The 22,725-nt window shown below is 34.8% G+C and overlaps 1 long non-coding RNA gene across 1 annotated transcript; it reads right to left on the bottom strand.

The window, feature by feature from the left end:
• Positions 1-3,186: 3,186 nt before the first annotated feature.
• On the bottom strand, positions 3,187-8,507 carry LOC128230479 (uncharacterized). Its single transcript, XR_008260238.1, has 3 exons — positions 8,258-8,507; positions 6,151-6,269; positions 3,187-3,310 (listed from the first exon to the last, which is right to left on the bottom strand). It is a non-coding gene; the product is annotated as an uncharacterized LOC128230479 (long non-coding RNA).
• Positions 8,508-22,725: the final 14,218 nt, after the last annotated feature.

Here is a 22,725-nt window from a genome sequence, read left to right as displayed (position 1 = left end):
TGAAACACACAGTTGAGTTGATTGTATTCTGTTACAAACTCATTAAAGCTAAAAGCTTCACACATATATACTGGTATTCAGGTACAAAAATAACACAAGCAATTATTAACTAACTAGATGCTTACATCGCCAAATTACGAACATACAAGATCTAGATGTATAAATCAGCATGTGTTTGTCATTCCGAGAAACAATGTCCCCCAAGGTGACACCCAATGAGTGATTAAATAACCCAGACTGAATAAATCTGTTGATTGAGAACAAGCATAAGTTTTACTGAATTAAGCTTAACAAACTTTCTGAGGTTTGACTCCAACACACACACACACACACACACACACACACACACACAATTCATTACAAACTTTTAGCATACATCATGAGGTACTTTAAAGTCGATGCTTGTCTAGATGCAACAGAAACATGTATGTACCTGTTTCAGATCATAAACACAATTAATGTAAGGATGGCTCAGAGTTATAGTGTCCGCCTCGCAGCCAAGAGGTGCTAGGTTTGATCCCCAGTGAGGAAAATGTTCTAGTTTCCTCTCATATTTACACTCAGTACTGGTGAGTTTGACCAAGGAAACCGACTGGAGTGTGTTTAAAATAAGCTGTTAGCTTTTACACAATCAGGCTTAAATCAATTAGTATGAACTAATTAGCACTCAAGTTTACCATGATAAGCATGTTCCAAGACTTCTGCTGATTCACTGAGGGCATCTTCAGATGTTTCTGTGACCTCTGTAGTATCTGCAGCTGTATGACCATCTTTAACAGCATCTGAAATGTATCAAAATTCTATACCACGCGCACATCTGCCATGTCACAATGCCATGAGAAGTATTTGTCTTATGTTCAAAGACAGGGTTTCAGGAGTTGTAAGGTCATTTTAAAATTTTAAGTTATATACAGTCATTTATCACACAGCAACACACCATTATTTAAAAACTTTTGGCATACTTTGTGAGGTAATAAAACATAGACAAGTGTGACCTGGATCTTTTACAAAGGGAAACAGGTCTTAAAGGCTGTCTTTATGTGGTTTACAGATGTGCAAAGTTATTTTAAAATCTGTCCAAACATCAAAAGGTTACAGCCTGGATATGACCACCTATACTCAATGTACGGTATGTATATTGAACAATCTATAATGATCAAACACAAAGTGTGACTTTGACCCTGGAGGTAAGAACACAAACCTTGCACGTAACACATGCCTAAAGTATACTAAACATGTGTGCCAAATAATTTCAAAATTTCCATACATGTGAAAGATAGAGTTCGGACATGAACAGATATACTCTATGTCATTAAACGCAGCATTCCATAGAAATCAAACCATAAGTGTGACCTTTGAGGTAGGGACACGGGTCCTGCAAGTGGAATGTCATCTTTGTATGCAAAACAGCAAGTTACTTTGAGAACTGTCTATATATGAAGAGGATACAGTCCGGGTTATATAGTGTAATTTTGACTTTGGAGGTAAGGACATTGGCCTTGCACACAACATAACGTCTTTGTATGCATAACACATTTGCAAAAGTATTTTAAAATCAGTCCATAGATGACTTCATAACAGTCCAGACACAACTGGGAGGGACAAAGGACACACGGATGATTTTAATTAGCCCAATTGGGATTCATAATCATTTATGAGATATCATAAAAGTATCTGTCTTCAGCACACAACCATGTATATCAAGCACCATAAAATCATTTTACAATTTAAAATTATGACAAACCTTCTGAGGTACAATTCTAACACACTAAGGATAAATGAGCTGGAGGTAATTTTACATAATGATGAACTGCAGTATAGATGATTGTGTGGTCTTGACAAAGGCCAATCACATAATGAATTAATTATGGAAAAAACTATTCATTTCAACAGTTTTAAGATTCCCACAAACGTTCTGATGAACAACTTTTAAACACAAAATTCTAACAAACAAAAAAACAAGACACAGACTGAAAAAGTAAAAAAACTATTGAGATTTTTTTATTACTTTGTGGATTTTTACGGCAATAGTAGGACAGGGCTTTCCGTAATCTTGTTCAAATGGAGAACAAAATTATGAATATTCAAATGGTTGGGCGGAAAATTAAGTCATATAACTTTTAGATGAAATTGGAAAATAAAATAATGTAAGGCAAATACAGTGTACATGAAATGAGTCAGAGAACATGACATTGCCAGGCTTTTATATATCATATGTCATGTGTAAATTCGAACAACGACAGAAAAAAATTGTCTCTCTATATTTAATAATACAAAAAGAATTGTTTGCTTTAAATTTTTTAAGGCAATATGATTTTTTTTTATTAAACATTAAATCCCATGTACATGCTTCTTAGAAACAGTAAGTACCAAATGTTTTAATAATCAATATTTTTGAACGCTAAAAGACTTTTCATGTACACTGAATATGTAGTTCTCAATTTTGCATATTCAGAAAAACCATGCAAATAACAAAAACAATTAACAAGGAACATCTCGATATTACTGAATTGTTCAAAAACCACAGGCTTGACATCATTTTTCTGCAAAATATTGTATACAAGTTTGTAAATGCAGAGACATTGATGTCAACATTATGATTCAACTTACTATCATAAAGTTGCCGATAGTTGTCTGGATTCAAGTTAAGTCCATTTGAATGAAATAGCTTTGATTGTGTGCACCTTGCTAATAAAACAATTTCATTTACAAGGAATTCAATTGATTAAGTCATGTCTGTATCTACACCATAGGCTATGTAATAAATTATAACTTACATTTCAATCAAGACAAAATAGTAGTATATATCCGTAAGTTTTTATAGGTTTTAAAGGGAATAATTCATAAAAACAAGCAATGAAAGAAATAATTCAACACTTAACGAAACTAGAGGTTGAGGTTGTATGATGGTCTATTATTAAAATTTGTGACGTCATAAAGCTCACACCAAATTGGGGTATCAATAGGGGAAATCAATAATACAAATTTTACCCAAGTGAGATGCAATACCCGTCAGACTTTATTTAACATCCAACAGAGTTTGAGTACAATGCATTCAGTATTTTGACTTCAATTAAAAAGAAGAGAAAATTAAAACATTTTATTTACCTTTCGCTTTCTCCAAGGTACATCAGCAACACCATAATCGTACCTCAATTCAGTGTCTTTGCTGATCATTTCAGTTGCATACAGACAGAGTCTTGGTTGATGTCTGTCATCAACAACTTTAACCATTTTGCAATTAGGCTTTGTGTATCGGTCCAAGTCGTTGACCATGCGTGCCAGACACGTGTCTTTTGAGGCATCGATGCTATTAAAACAATTGAAACATAACATTACTACAAAGAAAGGAAATGTATTATGACAAATGTCCCTATGTGTTTAATGTCCCTATGTGTTTAATGTTCCTATGTGTTTTTTTCACCACTTTGGGTGTCATTAGATTTTTTTTTATTTTGTGAACAACAATGCTTCAGTTTAAAATATTGAAACCAAGAAAACTATTGACTTTGATAATGTTTTTTTTTGTTTGGAGAATGCACCCGACATGGCTTAATATTTTAAACCACACATATTTTCCAGTCATGGGGAAAATGTATGTTTTTTGCACTGGGAATAGCGCTGAATTTTAACCCAAAATTACCGCCCAGACACGACAAGATATTATGTCAATGCATAGTTTTACAGAATAAAACTTAACTGTAACCATGTAATCTGAGAGAGAGTTTTGGTACGACCACAAGGACATCACACTATCCAGACTTTATCAATGGACAAAAAGACAAGCTAAAAAAGTAGTGTATAAAAGAAAATAAATAGCAATTTATTACTACAAAAATTATAGCTTACACAAAAACTATATATACATACCAGTATTCCTTGTTGTTATGTCTGAAATGGTATTTGAACATTTCATCACCATCAGACTGCTGTTTACATAGTTCTCCTCTGTACTCGAGAATAAACTGCCCCTTCAAGAGCTCTTGCCTAGCAAACACTCCATTACCTGGAACCAGTAAATAGTGTTTTAGCCAGGAATTAAAAAGGGCAGGGTGGGCCAAAAACATGGTGCTTTCTTAAATGGGAAAACAATGCATTGTATTGATATCAAAGTACATGCATGTTCATGCACACATTGTAGTAATATCCCAGACAATGCGAATGTCCGTCGGACAGTCGGACATGTCCGGTATATTTCCATTTTGACCGACGGAACTTTTGTTTTGGTCGGTCACAATGTCCGGTGAAAAATTACAGTCAGCACCGTTTAATTTTCGGAAAATTTACTTTCAGTTTCTAAATAAATGGTCAGAGTTATTTGTAACTATTATATCATGACTATTCAGCCTGTTAATCCGTGTATCACTATTTGTAAACCCCGTTTTGCACATGTTTCCGTAAAAGCCGAAAAAACTCGTAAGGTTAAGATTTCAGTTCGTACTCTACTACTTTTTAATAGACGGAATTTTACGGAAATGTTCGGACCTTGCTAAATTCCGTATGTATTTTTGTCGGCAAAGTGGTTCCCGGCAATCGTGTTAATTTAAATATGATGAATATACCGAGCTGACACTCTTTCCGCTCTGTTTAACATTGCCAATAACAAGAACTCTACTTTTGTTGTGTCTGAGTTTGAATTGTAGTAAAATTCGTTATATTTTTTAACTGTACTGTATCTTTAATTTAAAGATGAATTAAAAGAGTAAGATCTGGCTGCTCCATGGGTAGACGAACCGGATATGAGTTTTTTTGGGAGGAAAAAATAATGACTTAAGATCCGAAATATTGATTTTTTTGACCTGATGTTTAGCTTCTTTTTTGTAATTTATAATAGTACACATCTAACCAAGTAGATCTAAACCTGCTATAATGGGGAGTTACAAAACTTATTTAAAAAGAGGCTTAAAATCAAGGTTTAGGCTGATGTAACTGAATACTGTTTGTAACATTGCGACAGGTAAAAATTTGGTGCGACAGGTAAACTTTCAGTGTTTACCTGTCGCAATGTCCTGTGAAGAAAAAAAAGTTTTCGCGTTGTCTGATATCCCGACCGATTGCTCTTAATTCTTCTTTCTTGTTCATTTTCACTTCAGACACTTTCTTTACCATCTCGGGTTGTTATCACCAGGGCTCTCACAAGGCTGAATTTTTGGGGAGAAGTCACTTCTCCCACCAGTCAAATTAGGGAGAAGTGGGGGGACTTTAAGGAGAAGAGATACTTATCGTAAAACCTGAGATAAATATTGTGCCATGCCACCAAATTTTAAATTCACATTTACTTTGATTGCTTTTTCTAGATGGAATGTTAAAAAAGTGTTCTTTTTTGGCCTATCAAAAGTGTACTTGTCTAGAGTCTCCTTTTTGCAATGTATAGTTTACCTCCAAAAAAAAAACAAAGACAAAAAAAATTGACAGCAAAAAACAACAAATAAAGGGCAATATTTATATATCCAGTAGTTTTTAAGTTATACTCCAGACAAGGTAAATTGCAACGGACCGACCGACAAACCGACCACAGGGTGACTCCAATATACCCCCTTCAAACTTCGTTTGTCGGGGGTATAAAAATGCGAGTGAAAACTCTTGAAAAAGAGCAACTTTCAATTTGTTTACTTTCCATTTCTTGTAAACACACAAAATGATGACGTATACACAACTCACACGTTGTAGACTGTTATTTCGTGCTCAGATTCTAGACGGCAGTATTTGACTTATATCAATTTTGAGGCACAGTCCATCATCATGAAAAGCAATAATATTTTTAAAGTTTTTTATGCATTGATATTTAATATCTACGAAGGCCGATGGTGATGATCAAACTAATCCGACATAGCAGCCAAAATTAACAAACTGTCCAAAGAAACTGTTACTCAATGGGAGACGAAACTCCACCTAGAATTAGACTTCAATACAGACAATGATGAGAACATCGGCAAGATATTTTGTGCAGACTGCATATCAGACCTACTCAAAACATTTTTTGTTTTTACAAACCTTATGCTTTGATTATGACACAGAAAACATTGTTGTTGTTTTTAAGTACATACATTTTTCTAACAAACACAAAGGGGTGAGCAGTATTTTTTTCTAAATTCAATTCCCTGACTAAGTCCACAAATATGCTGCTAATGTATCACGACAAAATCATACCTATGTATTGATCGATATACTGCATATAGCACAAATTCAGCTCAATTTCAGCCGTGTTTGTCTGAAGGTAGTTTTGGTTGGCTTTTTTCTGCAAGGGCGTTGATTCTGGCCAAAAACATCTGCAATTGCAATAAAATGAGGCTGGAACAATGACAACATATCAACAACAGTCTGATGTAAACAGCCACCAGTCTGCGAAATAACTTTTCAGATGAACTTGCCCTTTCGGGCATCTCCCTGGCAATTTTAACTTGCCCGGACCAATTTTCACTTGCCCGAATAAATTTCAAATAAAAATATAAGCAAAGATCACATCAGAGTTGTCTTTGAAACGCTTGCATCGGACTGGTTTAAATCAAGCGTCCAATCGGCTTCAATTTTATACGCATAGTTATAAGCGTCTATTGATTCGGACTGCGGAGTAAGTGTACCAGTCGATACAGACCGCGTAAAACGTCATCAAATTTAGCGACTTTTACAAAGTCGAGTAATACGTCATCAAATTTAGAGTATTTACTTTGTTTGTTGATTTTCGGATAAACGATTTCGTTCTCTTTTTTCACTTGCCCGATCGGGCAAGCAAATACGATTTTTTACTTGCCCGGCGGGATTTTTACTTGCCCTGGGCATCGGGCACATGGGTTATTTCGCAGACTGAGCCACTATTCAATCCACTTACTTCTCGCGCCAGTTAATGACATAACCATCTGGGTTTACACAAATGACATGCTTAATCAATGCTGTGTATCAAAGTGTTTCATCTAGGCTTTTTAGCATAGCTCCCAATACTGCCCTGTGTGATTGGTGCTTTATGAGCAGACAATGTGTTTGCATAATTAGACCCTAGCTTATCTCATTATCAAATAAGTAAGTCATAATGAATCAATGTAGTCTAAATAATTTCGTGAATCTACTTTTCCCATAAACATATTAACTAGATGTTGTCAAAACAGCATGCATTTAAAAAAAACGGGCAAAAGTTACTAATGAAGGTTTTCTGAAGTCAGTCTGTGAAATAGCATTTTTAACCAAAGGCCACTTGGACAAAATCCATATATCATAAGGCCTGAAAGTTCCAAAAGAAATGAGGAGTACATGGATGTGTACTGAGTCCTATCTCGATCTGCTATTACTGTGGCAGTCATTGAAATTAGACTTTCGGATGAACAAGTCCGAATTCTTATACTATTGCATGGAATCATGTTTTTGAACAAGCCCTGCTATATAAAATTCAAATAGAATTTGAGCAAGCCTGGAAGACATTTTACCAGTGCAGGGCTTGCGGGCTTGTGCTAATTTCGACCACTGCTGTGGAAAATATGAAAAAGAAACACATGCTCTCATTCTTCAGATATTTCGACATCTTCTGAAATGGATGGGTCTTTTTACAATCAATAATAGGATCGTTTTTATTTGAAAATAAACAATTGTGTTACAGCCATTTAAATTTCAAAGATTAACAGAAAGACAAATTTGAAAACATGGTTTGGCAGCCTTTTAACATCTTACTTTTGCTTTCACATTACGATAAAGATCGGTGAAAGCTTATAGTTTCCATTTAACTGTATTAGTATTATGCAATAATATACTTATATTCTATATTTCACACCTGAATTCATCCTTTTTAAAACAAAGGCAATAAATTTAATCAGATCAGTTATGCAATAAAACTTTAATACTCCAACAATGACTGTAAAAATGACTTCTGACTTAAACAACATGCACATGTTGCCGCACATTTAAGACCATGATTTAGGAAATAAATTGATATTAATTTTTGTTTTACTCAAATCTGGGGCATTTATTCTGTTGATGTTTGTGTTGTCAATGTATATATATACAAATCATACTGCATCGATTGTGGCTGCACATGCAGATTCTTGCCTAGTCTAAAATAATAGATATGTTATATGGGATTCTTCCGATCCATAACTTATATACAGGTTTGTGCAAAAACAGGGGGGTTTTGAAAAATATTGAAATTGTATTTAGAGAAGCATTTTAGGTTTGAAATAGATAATAAAGGTTTATATTCATATTTTACAGTGCAAGCGCAAAGATATTTTGCACAAAACAAGCATTAGATGCATTAAAACAAAGGATTTACCTTTCCAACAAAACGAAACTTGACCGACACAGACAACAATTGTACCAAGCTTAAAACTTGACCATCTTTGGCAAGCTTCGAGAAAGACCTCTTATATACAATCGTTACAACTCGGCCATGGCTGAAGTGTTCCAATTGTTGTTAAACTGTGAACCGCAGCCTTGCAGGTGTCATTCATGTATTGTATATTGTTATGTTTTGACAGTATGAAATGAAGAAACATGCATCAAACTCATAATAATTTGTTGGATATTTGTTTGTTTTGTGTACGGAACTATTATTTAAGTAACATTATCTGGTAATATTTCTTGTTTTTAAGATATTTTATAGATGCAATCGGAATAACTACCCACATTCGATACAAAATAACTTGTACGTGAATGATTTGCCATATCAAAAATCGTAAAATATATCACTGTCAATGTATAATTATAGTGGTCAATATTAAATATTGACCACTATAATTATACATTGACAGATACTGTCAATGTATAATTATAGTGGTCAATATAAGCACAAGCCCTGCAGCCCTGCACTGGTAAAATGTCTTTCGGGCTAGTCTAAAATAATAGACGTGTCATAAGGGATTCTTCCAATCCCTAACGTCTAAACGGGAATGTGCCAAAAACGGGGGTGTTTTAAAAATATTGAAATTGTTTTAAGTAAAGAATTTTATGGTTGAAATTGATCATAAAGAGTTAAATTCATATTTTGCCATGTAAGTGAAATATTATTTTGCACTAAACAAGCATTTAATGCATTAAAACAAGTTGTTTACCTTTCCAATAAAATGAAAGTTGACTGACACAGATAACAATTATGCGAAGGGGAACAACTTGATACAATCGTAATAACTCGGCCTCCTACGACAAAACTTCGAGATAGACCTCGTTATACAATCGTAACAAGTTGGCCATGACCGAAATGTTCCGAGCGATTTAAAACTGTGCCCTGAAGCCTTGCAGGTGCCCTTCATGTATATATCGTTATGTTTTGACAGAATGAAATGAAGAAAAGCCGTCAAACTCATAATTACAAGTTGGATATTTTTTTTGTATGCGTACGGAACTAATATAAAATAACATTATCTGGTAATATTTCTTGTTATTATATTGTATAGACGCTATATGCTTTAACCCGGAATCCTGATCGGAACAACTACCCACTTTTGATACTAAACAATTTGTACGTGAAGGATTTGCCATATCAAAAATCTAAAAAAAATCTGTCAACATACAATTATTTGGACTACTTTCGGGCTTGCTCAAATTCTGAATTTTAAATAGCAGTGCTTGTTAAAAAATTTGATGCCAAGCAAAACTATAAGAATTCAAAAGTATAATTTTCACGACTGCTAATTCTTGCCTACTGGTAAACCACAAAATGTCAGTTCTTGAGTTCTAACTGCATGATCAGGCACCTCGCATCTGTTGCATGTTTTCGATATTAAGAGAGCCAGTTGTCACACACTATTATCTCCTTTAACCACCACATAAGCACGTACTAAACACCGTTAAAAACCTTACTATAAAGTGTATATATATATGATATATCATTATACAGTACAGGTATGTGCCATGTGTAGTCATTCTAAAATGCCTAATGTCGTGTGCTGTGTTACGAAACAGTCTTTAAAACAATGGTACAGAACGATGTTGAAGTGTTCTCCGACATCCATTACTTTCCATAAAAAGGTATTACAATAGAATTGATACGTACACACTTCAAAATCCAACCAATTTGCAAAAATCCTACAGCAGAAAAACTGTCCGCCATCATTAGAATCGATAATACACAACTTACCTCGGCAAGCCGCCATGTTGTTCCCACACCACGTGAGGTGTCGATGGTAGTGCGCATGCCCAAAGCGCGAATTAAACAGGTGCCCGCGGGGGCGGACTAGGCATGCGCAGCGAAACGGAGAGCCAATGCGCATGCCCGACTTTAAACTTTTTCCGCGCCCTGTTTTCGTATGTCAATGTGTGCAAGCACACTCAAACACACGACACACTATACAACGTTATTTAGAGGTAATCTTCATATTTAACCAGGAGAGTCTGGTGCACATTATAACGCTGTTCAGAGGTTTAAACTTCCGAGGTAACGGGATAATTAACCTCGGAAGTAAATTGTGCCTCGGAAGGTTGCTGTGTACTCATATGATTAACCTCCAAAGGATATAAGCGCAAACGCACACACACACACACGCACACACACATGCACACACGCGGGCGCGCGCACTAACGCACGTGTTCGCGCACGCACTCACGGGAGCATGCACGCAAAATAAACAAAACCATACAAAAATATGTTATGTTTTGAAGTGTTCAAGATGTTTTGTTGATATTTCTACGATGCATACATCTACTTATTAAAATTCCTCCTCCGTTGTGGCTCTAAGGCTGGAGACCTTAATGATTTTGACCTCCAAGCTATAGACCACATGCTCAAGCTCAAGTAAATGTTGGACTGAGTATACACATTTAAATGATGTGTATATGTAAGAGGAAAAGGTATTATTTCTGTCTATCTTTAATTTGCTATTATTTCGATGTCGATATCCAGGCATAAAGAAGAGTTTCTTGCATACCGGGCGTGTGTTTCCGGTCATGTGACCAGTGCTGGAAAAACTCATCTTACACCCCCCATGTAGCGCAACAACGCGCCACTTCTTATTTCTTTTATTGCATGGCTTATGAAAAGAATAGTATGTCATTTGAATAAAGCGCAATCAAATATATGTGTATGCAATTCTTTAAACTAAAATGGAAAAGAAATAAATGTAAAATACGCGAGTTTTAGTTATTTAAAATTACTACGCTTTATGACGTCACTAAACAACGTCGTGCGCGCTTTTTGGTGTAATGTACAAAAAATCGATTTCTACGTCATTTTTTTCCACAAATTGATAATTTTAGATATGCAAGAAAAAATATCAATCATGTGTTTCCGGTCCGGATTAAAAAATCCGACCCTCGGGCACGCTGCGTGGTTATTTTAGAACCAAGTTATTTTAAAACTTTACTCGGGGAAAAAATGTCATGCGACACGGCATATCACTGAAAAATCTGTGTTTATTTTCATGTTCGAATTGTCCTTGTATTATATCATATAAAATGAGATTCTTAGCCAGTTACACTGCTACCAAATTCATAATGATCTATTGTAAATGACATTGATCAGAATTTATTCTTCCTTATTAATTAGGGGCAATACATGAACAGTCACACACTCGCCCTCTTTTACAAAGTCCAATTTCAGGTACCCCTTAATCTAATTCCGACATTAAGCAGGTAATTGTAATGATTTGACAACAACAAAAACACAATGTTAAGCACGTTAAGAATAGCCAGTCACTTTGCTTTTAATTCATGACGTCGAAATATGACATCGACGTTCGGCAACGGTTAATATTGTGTACGTTGAGACACGTCGCCTTAAAGGTAATAACACAATTTACGGTTTGTAAAGCCCTGTCTGTGAGTGAAAGTGAGTAATCATGGTTTCTACGCTAGAACAGTTGATTTCAAGTCAATCGTTTGAATCCTGAATTAAACGACGAAGAGCCAGCGTCTGTGTCCAGTGGCGTAGCTGCCGTTACGCACAATACGCCCGTTCGTACAATTCGTTGCACAAGTCAGAAAATATTTGGGGCCAAAAATGCAATAAAATCTGAAGGGTAAGGAGGGTGAAGGGCCGCCTATTTTGAATATGTGAGACAATAAAATCTAAAAGAGCCTCGTTTACCGTTTAGTTAAGCTAAAACTACTTAAAAATACAACCTTATTGTTCAGTCATGAATGAATCGTCGATTAATACTGAATATATCCGAACGATGTTAACAAGGCGGCCAGTTTCAAAATATCAAACGCCCTTGAACCTCCTCATCATGGCAAGTTCAAAGATAATCTTCAAACAGTTGACAAAGCTGATAAACTAAACATTTTAGCAGCACAATGGAAACATTTCTATGAGTTTTCTTTCCCAAGGAGGTACATTTTGTTTATGTTATTTGTGAAGCATAATTAAATGTGTAGTGCCCCGTAGCAATTGATATTAGATGACGATAAAGCACAGTTTAAGATACAGGGTTTTTTGTGTTTTCCTAATTTTAAGTGAGGAAAATGTGTGATGCCGAATGAAATGGTGGTGTTCGAAGGGATTTTGGTGTTTTGGGAGGATATTTTCACGTGGTAAGTGTGTTATACAAATTATCTCGCAATATAAATACGCCTACCCGGAGGCCACACGTGTAAGCTCCCCTCAGTTCTTTACCCTATGTTTTTAGAGGCATTAAAAAGTGATTTAATGTAAAAGCTGAACGATTGCTTGTTCACAAAGTGAGAGTAGAAAATTGCGTGACTTGAAACTTTGTTTTTAGTCAAAATATGCCATTCTTTTACCTATTTTAGCTATTTTTCATTGATTTTTTTGAGTAATTTTTCTTTTCGACGGCTAGTGCACTTACATGGCCACTATACGGCCGATTTGTGTATGTTTAAACACCTTCCATGTTGGGCAATGAAGTTTGATGCATTTTGTGTGATGCAAAATAAGAATAAGCGTGCGTTAATAAAAGTGTAATAAAGACACGAGATGTAAGACATGTTAATATTTATAAAAAAAAATGTTACCCAATAAGAACGTACCGCGTATTTGTTATGCAAAATAACCTACCCGGTACACTTGTATACTGTTCTTACCAGGTGAAAATATCCTCCCAAAACACCAAAATCCCTTCGAACACCGCCATTTCATTCCGCATCACCCATTTCCCTCGCTTAATATTCGGAAAACACAAAACACGTTGGACCCCCAGACAAAGCCGTTTTAGACATAGCATTTTTGAATTGAATATTCGTTGATTAAATGCTGATGATCCTGTACTGTAAATTTATTTATTCTGACCTATGACAAAACCGAGACTTATTTTGCCGAGTATGATATTCATTTTTAGTTTGATCGGTATACCCGATATTAACCGATTTCTTGTTAGAATCTAGAAATAGCAGTATATACACCCGATATTAACCGATTTCTAGTTAGAATCTAGTAGTAGCAGTAGATATACCCGATATTAACCGATTCCTGGTTAGAATCTAGAAGTAGCAATAGATATACCCGATATTAACCGATTTCTGGTTAGAATCTAGCCGTAGCAGTAGATATACACGATATTAACGGTATTAACAGATTTCTGGTTAGAATCTAGTAGTAGCAGTAGAGGTATTACTGTTCCTTTTTGGGAGGTCAAGAGATCATTCGAACCAACAAACACTCGGATGAGATACTCTCACAATGACCACTTGAACACTCTCATCCTTTTAAATCTACCATCGCCTTTGGTACAAAAAGGTCTATAACACGCCCATGGACTTTTCTGGTTAGATTACCAGTTGCCTTTGCCCTTGGGGGGTAACAGTCATGTCAGTTGTCAGTACTGCACCAGATATGACGTAGACAAGGTTACAGTAAAGTGCATTAGGATCTAGCAGCAACTACACTTTAAGTGTAGAGTTGCTGTACCGGTGCGCAGCCGGTTGCTGTACAGTGTATCGTAGAAGTTCTATTCTACCATCATGTGTAAAATACACATGTGTACATTTGCACATGTCAAATCTTTGTTGCACATGTGACTAATCCTGTTTATGGCATCCGTCTGGATATGCCATTGACGACCTATATGTTCTGGTTTATAGGATCGTGATAAGGCTATAGTCCACAGACGCACCGGACCTCAATAATGGAAAATTTATCTGTATTTATATAATACACTATTTATTATCAAGCATCGGCGTGGGTTTGAACATTTCAATGAACATTGTTTTGGACTTTCTTGCTTCTATCATCAAATTCGTTTATCGGTTTTAACACAAATGACGGATTTTTTAACGACAAAATCTTCACATTTAAACAAAACCTTATTATTATTCATCTATATTCAGAATTACTTTTAGAAACAAAAGAAATGACAGCTAATGCAACTGTGTTTTAAAAATAGTCTTACTACCTGCTATTTACGTCATATTCATATTTAATGCATATTATCGGTTAACAAGAAATGATCCAATCGTAGCAACTCGGCCATCTCCGGCTAGCTTCGGAAAGAAAGAATGTTTAAATAACATGCAGGAGCTCAATTACATAAAGTTCCTATTTTCGTTTTCCTGCTTTTGTGTTTATAAAATACATTTCCATAATCTTTAAGTCGACTAACTTTATTTTATACTTCAATGGGAAAATGTTCATAGAGTAATTAAAATAGTATTGATCAAATTGTCAGTAGTTAACTTCTCTTATTCAAATGATTTAAACATTTTGCAATAGGTTCTTACGTTCTTATTAACTTGCACTTCTATATGCTCCATTAACCGTTTACCGTATATACATGTCGACTAATGGCTTTTATATTTAGTAAACATTCAAATTCCTAATATTGCATAATTAATAATGTCTAAAGTACATATTTCACTAAAGAACACATACATTTTATTAAAAATACCGTTTTACTTCTGACTAAATTCTAAATGCAATGTTCGACCCATGACAGTAAGGCCCAAGACGTAAAGGTAATACTCGATGTATGGTATATATGTAAGGCCAAAGTCGTATGGACAATAATCGATGTATGATATACATGTATATGTAAGGCCAAAGTCGTATGGACAATAATCGATGTATGATATATATGCAAGGCCAAAGTCGTATGGACAATACTCGATGTATGATATATATGTAAGGCCAAAGTCGTATGGACAATAATCGATGTATGATATACATGTATATGTAAGGCCAAAGTCGGATGGACAATAATCGATGTATGATATATATGTAAGGCCAAAGTCGTATGGACAATAATCGATGTATGATATACATCTACATGTAAGGCCAAAGTCGTATGGACAATAATCGATGTATGATATACATGTATATGTAAGGCCAAAGTCATATGGACAATAATCGATGTATGATATATATGTAAGGCCAAAGTCGTATGGACAATAATCGATGAATGATATACATGTATATGTAAGGCCAAAGTCGTATGGACAATAATCGATGTATGATATATATGTAAGGCCAAAGTCGTATGGACAATAATCGATGTATGATATATATGTAAGGCCAAAGTCGTATGGACAATAATCGATGTATGATATATATGTAAGGCCAAAGTCGTATGGACAATAATCGATGTATGATATACATATATATGTAAGGCCAAAGTCGTATGGACAATAATCGATGTATGATATACATGTATATGTAAGGCCAAAGTCATATGGACAATAATCGATGTATGATATATATGTAAGGTCAAAGTCATATGGACAATAATCGATGTATAATATATATGTAAGGCCAAAGTCGTATGGACAATAATCGATGTATGATATATATGTAAGGCCAAAGTCATATGGACAATAATCGATGTATGATATATATGTAAGGTCAAAGTCATATGGACAATATTCGATGTATGATATATATGTAAGGTCAAAGTCATATGGACAATAATCGATGCATGATATATATATATATATATATATATATATATATATATATATATATATATATATATATATATATATATATATATATATAAGGCCAAAGTCGTATGAATATTTTAGAGCTCCTGTATTGTTGAAATGCGTGTTGTTTTGTTTCAACTCACCCGACTGTCCCTGTCTCCTCCCAGCCCTACACCTTTGTTTGCCAAAGAGAGGATTTTTTTACGTAATTTCCTAAACAAATGTGCATTTTTGAGTTAACATGTAAAAATTTTACCATGTTATTTTTTTATTTTTTTTTAAATAGTTATATACCTTTATTATGGACGGTTTTGTACAAAATCCCGGTTTTCATAAAAAGAGAAGTAATGCCTCCCTATCTACCTTTTGTAGATCTTATTGGACACAAATAAGTTCTTTATTATGTCCTTATATGAATAGAAAGGAAATACATTATGGCGGCAATATTCAATAATGCATCTGTTCACGACACGAACACCAGAAGTTGAACGGTTCCCTTTATTTCCATTTTACATCATATTTCTTTTCATCTGTACCTTTTTTGTATGCCAAATGTATCAGGGCGTGTGTTTGTCTAATGCTTCGATCGTGTCATCGGAAACACCTAAACCATTGATTAATCATCATAAATCTTGAGTCTATGAAACAAGCAATGTGGCATTGAGGCCCCAACATCACAAAAATACTCCAGTAATTGCTAATTATCAAACCATTTTACCACACATTCAAAATCTATAATCTCTGCTCAATTTAGGGAGCAGAATTGTTTTGTCTTTATTTCATAATGCTTTGCGTAGGAAACACATATACAAACACATACAAACACACACGAACGTACACATGCACGAATGCACTCATACATGCACGTACGCACTCACTCAAAACAACAACAACAACAACAACAACAACAACAACAACAACAACAACAACAACAACAAACACAACATAAATATGGTAGTACATTGCATGAGTATAACTGTATGTTTTTAAGTGTTTCAGATGTTTTATAGTTATTTATAAGGTGAGATTTTATGTCGGACATGTATATTTAAGGCCTTATCAGTGTGTGTTGTTATGCACAGACTATCACTCTGAGGCGATTATCAACACATTTTTGAGAAGGAGAGGTGTGTTCACATACTTTGAAAAGATGACTGCTTGTTCGACATTTTGAAAAAAGGTTGATAATCGCCTCAGAGTGATAGTGTTGCTTAAACTGTTAATATATCACTGTTTTAGAAAAAGATGCATGTATACATGCTTTGAAATAGGATAGCATTTTAGGCCGCCAGGCCGCTAGGCCGCTAACTTCACGCCGCTAGGTCGCTAGGCTGATGAAGTGCTTGATCGACTTTTTGGAAAAAAAGTTGAAAAACGGTTCAGAGTGATAATTTGTGCATAAAAACAGTAAATATTTCATTGTTTTAGAAGAACAGGCATGTTTAATGCTTTGAAATAGCTAACTGCTTTATCGACGCTTTTGAAAAAACTGTTGATAATCGCTAATAGCTTCAAAGTGTTAATTTGTGCATAAAAACAGTTAATATGTCATTGTTTTAGAAGAAAATGCATGTATACATGGTTTGAAATAGGAAACCATTTTAGGCCGCTAGGCCGCTGAAGTGCTCGATCGACTTTTTGGAGAGAAAAATTGAAAACGCTTCAGTGTGATAATTTGAGCATATAAACAGTAAATACATCATTGTTTTAGAAGAACATGCATGTTTAATGCTTTGAATTAGCTGACTGCTTTATCGACGTTTTTGAAAAAAAATATGTTGATAATCGCTTCAATGTGTTAATGTGTGCATAAAAACAGTTAAAATGTCATTGTTTTAGAAGAAAATGCATGTATACATGCTTTGAAATAGGATTCAATTTAGGCCGCTAGGCTGCCAGGCCGCTAATTTCACGCCGCTAAGTTCAAAAACGCTTCAGAGTGATAATTTGTGCATAAAACAGTTAATTTAAAATTGTTTTAGAATAAAAGGTAAAGAAAAATATTCTGAATAGATAACAATTTAAGGCCGCTATGTAACTATATGAATAGAAAACTTTGATTTATCAGTGTTTTAAAAAAAACGCATTAACAATTGCTTGGAAATAGAAAAAAAAATAACTAGGCCGCCAGGCCGCTAGGCCGCTAACTTCACGCCGCTAGGCCGCCAGGCCGCTAACTTCACGCCGCTGATTCAATTTAGGCCGGTAGGCCGCTAATTTCACGCCGCTATGCCGCTATGCCGCTAGATCGCTGAAGTGCTTGATCGACTTTGCTTCAGAGTGATAATTTGTGCATAAAACAGTTAATTTAAAATTGTTTTAGAATAAAAGGTAAAGAAAAATATTCTGAATAGATAACAATTTAAGGCCGCTATGTAACTATATGAATAAAAATCCTTGATTTATCATTGTTTTAAAAAAAAACGCATTAACAATTGCTTGGAAATAGAAAAATAATTAGGCCGCCAGGCCGCTAGGCCGCCAACTTCACGCCGCTAGGCCGCTAGGCCGCCAGGCCGCCAGGCCGCTAACTTTACGCCGCTAGGCCGCTAACTCCACGCCGCTAGGCCGCTAACTTCACGCCGCTAGGCCGCTAGGCCGCTAGGCCGCTAACTTCACGTGCATCATATATATTAAGCCTTCAATAAGGGACCCCAACTAGATCCGTTTATAGTACACAACTTCTGTGTATTGATCTTAATCTTTATTGCCCGGTGCTGTCTATCAAATCTCAGATCTCTGAATGTCCTGCTGTAACCATGATGGTTCAAAATATAGATATACTATTAGTTAACATTTATTTAAAATGGATGGAAATAGATCACTTATATAACTGTTAAAACACCTTTTACTCTTATTTGTTTTTTATTGGTTTCCATCGGTCACATATAAAATACATTCATATTGTTTATATAAGAAATGGTCATTTTAGTGAGACAATGAGATTAGCTATTCTTAAAGTGTCAATCCTAAACACATGCACAGCAGGGTATTGACATGCCATACATGCCTTGACTTAGGCCATTAAACTGGACTTAAACAAATATAAAAATATTACATATTACCTTTCCCTTTAAACATTATAACTAAAGAAATTGTACACTTGCTGTGACTGTTTTGCTTGTGTTCTATGCAGTTGGAGAAATATACGACGTCAAGACATGCATGATGGTGGGGAACATGCCAGTCCTTCACGGGTATGCAGTGATACTGATATGCCACCAGTAAATAGTGAATATACTCTAGCAAGTCATTCATTTGTAATAGCCGCTGCCTTGGTAATAAACAGCAGCAGAAGTGTTATTGTTATCACAATCTTTAAAAGCCCTTATTGGTTACATCTTGATAAAATATAAATTTAGGAAAATCAGACTTACACATGTACACAAAACTCTCTTTATATAGTCAGAGCACCTGTTGGTTTAAAACTAGACATACATTCAAGAAACTCCCAATACAATATACATTGTTCCAGAATATAATACGGAGAACATGAAACTGTGATTTTTTAGATACCATTGTTATTGAAAATTTTGTGCAAACAAGACGTTCCAACCCTATTTTTAATATATAAAGACTTGTACTCATAAAAATATACAGTTACACAGTCGTTTTATATTGGCTTCCAAATTTTGTAACTACAATAGCCACTGAATTTATCACTTGAATATTTCAAATTTCAGCATACTCGGACGACAGTAAATGGGCCCCCTTGACTCGAAGAGTACTGCGGACAATTTGGTGCACGAACAATGTCATTTTGGTGCAATTACAATTTCTAGTACATATTTCACGAGGCGAAAGTTAGATTGGAATTATTTACTTTTCTTACAGCGATTGCTTTATTAAAATCATTATAAGAAATAAACTTTACGTTAAAGATATTCGACTGAGATAAGAAATCGAGAGTAAAAACTCATATATCAGTTTTCTTAATTCGAAGCTGCATCTATCAAACTGACCAGGACAACGTTGTCACAACGTTAGGACAACGTTTGTTTAGTTTACGGAAAGTCTTAAGCACAACGTTTAGATAAAGTTCTCTCATCACTAACATTTCATTATTTTAACACTTGCAAATCATTTTGAGATTTTTGCCTTAAAGTATTTATTCCATTACACATAATTTGTGTGATTGTTTAATGATAATTAGTGGAAATTAGTTACAAATAATTTTAGATTAGTACATGCAGTTTATCTCAATTCTTTAACTTTTAAAGATGGTAAACTAATTGTACGTTTTTGTTGATTGATGTGCTTGATATGTTTTCTTGTATATCGATGTGCGTTGTTGTTATTTTTCTTTCAGGACTTAATAAGTGTAAGAGTGGATTTCGTAACGCCATCTGTGATATCTAGTTAGCTTTGTATTTTACGCCAGCTAGTAATCACATTGGTTGTGATAGCGTATTTATTGTTTTCTTTTCGTTTTTAAATGTGGAAATGGGACATCTTGCAATGTATATTTACAATTTGAATATGACACTATTAACCCCCATAGCGAGATTTAATTGACTTTTGAATCATTATGCAATTCATTTGAAGGCAAATAGTTTGTAATGTTGTAGCTATTGATATTTAACTAAATGCTGTTTGAAAACGAGTTTATTTTATTTGCGTTATCAATTTGATGCATTTCTATTTTTTGTTGTATATTTCATTTGTAATAAATCCCACAGCTCATGACGTTTGATTCCTATTTATGTTATGAAATTTCAGAGGTTAAGTAGAATGCTACACAGGGTTTTCTATAGGAGTTTTCAGCTGGAGGGTGCTTTGGTGCTCGTGGTTGACAATTTAGGTGTTTTCTATTACTTTTATTGGATCCCAGTGTAGTTTATACTCCTCCAACACTTGTCTATTTTGGAAATTCCACGGATGAACAGTAAGTTCGAAATGGGGGGGGGGGGATCCCTAGACGGTGAGCAATTATGCAACGTTATTACAAAAGCAGATGAGGGATCTTAGGAATTATGAAGTAAACAAAAAATGGCATGGCATTTGTCTCTTTAGTGTGACCTTGACCTTATTACCAACAAGGCTTAAACGTGGGATATGGACCTTGAGATGAACAATTGTGCAAAATTATTGCAAAAGCAATTTAGCGATTAATGAGAGGTTACAAAATGGCATGGCTAAATGTTGAAGTTGTATTAATCTTACGTTAGTGAATCATGAGTTATGACCCTTCGCATTAAAAAGTGATAACACGTCTGAGTGCATTCCTGGTAAAAATTCCTAAAATTGTGAATGAACGTGTTTTGAAATTGGCAAATTAGGCTGGACCAGTATCGCCAGTCCAGCTTTTCTACAAACGTCAAGGTTCATATGAGAACATTTGAGTAGTAGCTTTAGATGATTATTTTAGCAGGTTTTGAGAAGTATGTATTCTCCTGAATAATTGGTAAAACAAGCTAACAAAAGGGATGTGATTTTGACATTGTTTTTGGTTTACAAAGGAGACGCAAACTAAAAAAGAATAAAGTTAGTACTACATTTTAGCTAACTGTTTTTGAAGAAAAAACAGTTACTAGAATTGTCATAGCATGTGTCGTCATTGGGTTGCGCAGAAAATAATCTTGGCAATAACCGTTTAAGATATTTAAATGACACTTGGTACACATGTTGCCAGTGGCAACACTAATGTATAACAATGCCAGTTGGTCTTGCTGCAATAGACCCAGTTGCAGAAAAAAAAATGTTACATTAATTAATTATTTTCTGTATGTCCAAGTAACATATGTTAACAAACTAACTTGCAAACACGTTTTTCAATGGTGTGAACAAATATAAATCATTAAACTGTAACATGTTTATGTCTCGTAAATATTTTGTTGATTTATGTTGTGAAAAATGTGCGTTAAGGCAAATAAATATAAGTCCCCAGTAGACTCGTGTTTCAGTGTATTCGTGTTTCACTGACCGTTCCAAGGCAGTAATCCCATCATCCATAAGTGAATTTATTTCACGAGTGTGTGATCTATCTGTGTTGTTAGTAATTTTGTATGTGGTGTTTATTGGTGTATGTTGTAGTTCATTGTCGTTTGGGCCTATGCATTTGCCTCCAAACAGGGTTTACTTTTTTAATTGTCAACTACTGGGCTTGTCTCCATAGATTAAAAAAAATAACCCGTACCTTACATTCTAAGCAGCGAACCGATAAAGTTGAAAATAAGCAAAATAACACATTACCCGATAAAGAAAATATCTGGTTTGAGTTAAAGTCCGCTGCATAGTAAGTCAAACAATACTGAAAAACTATATAACTAGACATAAGTTCGAAGTTTTAAAAAGAACAGTACAATTAATTCCTTAAACTTGTAGTGACTAGTTGTCTGTATCAATCAGTTGAAATACACTTATGTCTACTAGACTTGTTTCATCAAAGGCACCAAATTTATATTTCAGTGCTTTGTTATCAAGTTCTTTATAATCAATTGATGTGAAGATCCATGAAGCTGAGCACTTCATCTGGGACTGCAAACATTCTCACACCATTTTCTGTTGCAAGAAGAGGCTCAATCTTGCGGAAAACTTCCTCTTTTAACTAGCAATATTTGGGTCAATTCTAGACAGTGACTAACATCTTTTAATAGATTTTCCACTTTCAACCATGAAATTTACATGCTGTGAGTCACCTCTTCTATCAATTTCCAAACACTTGCCTAACATAATACATTTTGTCATATAGGGCCTGACACTGATTTCACTATCCTCTTTAGCGTTACTCCTAGTATAAGGTTCTAACTATGCAATCATCATCGAGGAAGTTCGCATGTCTTGATTATACTTTGTTCAATATTGCTCGTATCCTACAGCTGAAATCCCCTATGAAACCCTTCATAACTAAAGCAGATGTTTGGGAAAAGTACAAAATCATGCTAAAAACAAAAATATAATAGCAAATAAACATGGTTCTACTTTTTTATGCATACA

Source organism: Mya arenaria, chromosome 4 (assembly GCF_026914265.1).
Source record: "Mya arenaria isolate MELC-2E11 chromosome 4, ASM2691426v1".
NCBI classification, from domain to species: domain Eukaryota; kingdom Metazoa; phylum Mollusca; class Bivalvia; order Myida; family Myidae; genus Mya; species Mya arenaria.
Note: the sequence above shows the minus strand (reverse complement) of the source record. Positions and strands in the feature narration are given on the sequence as shown.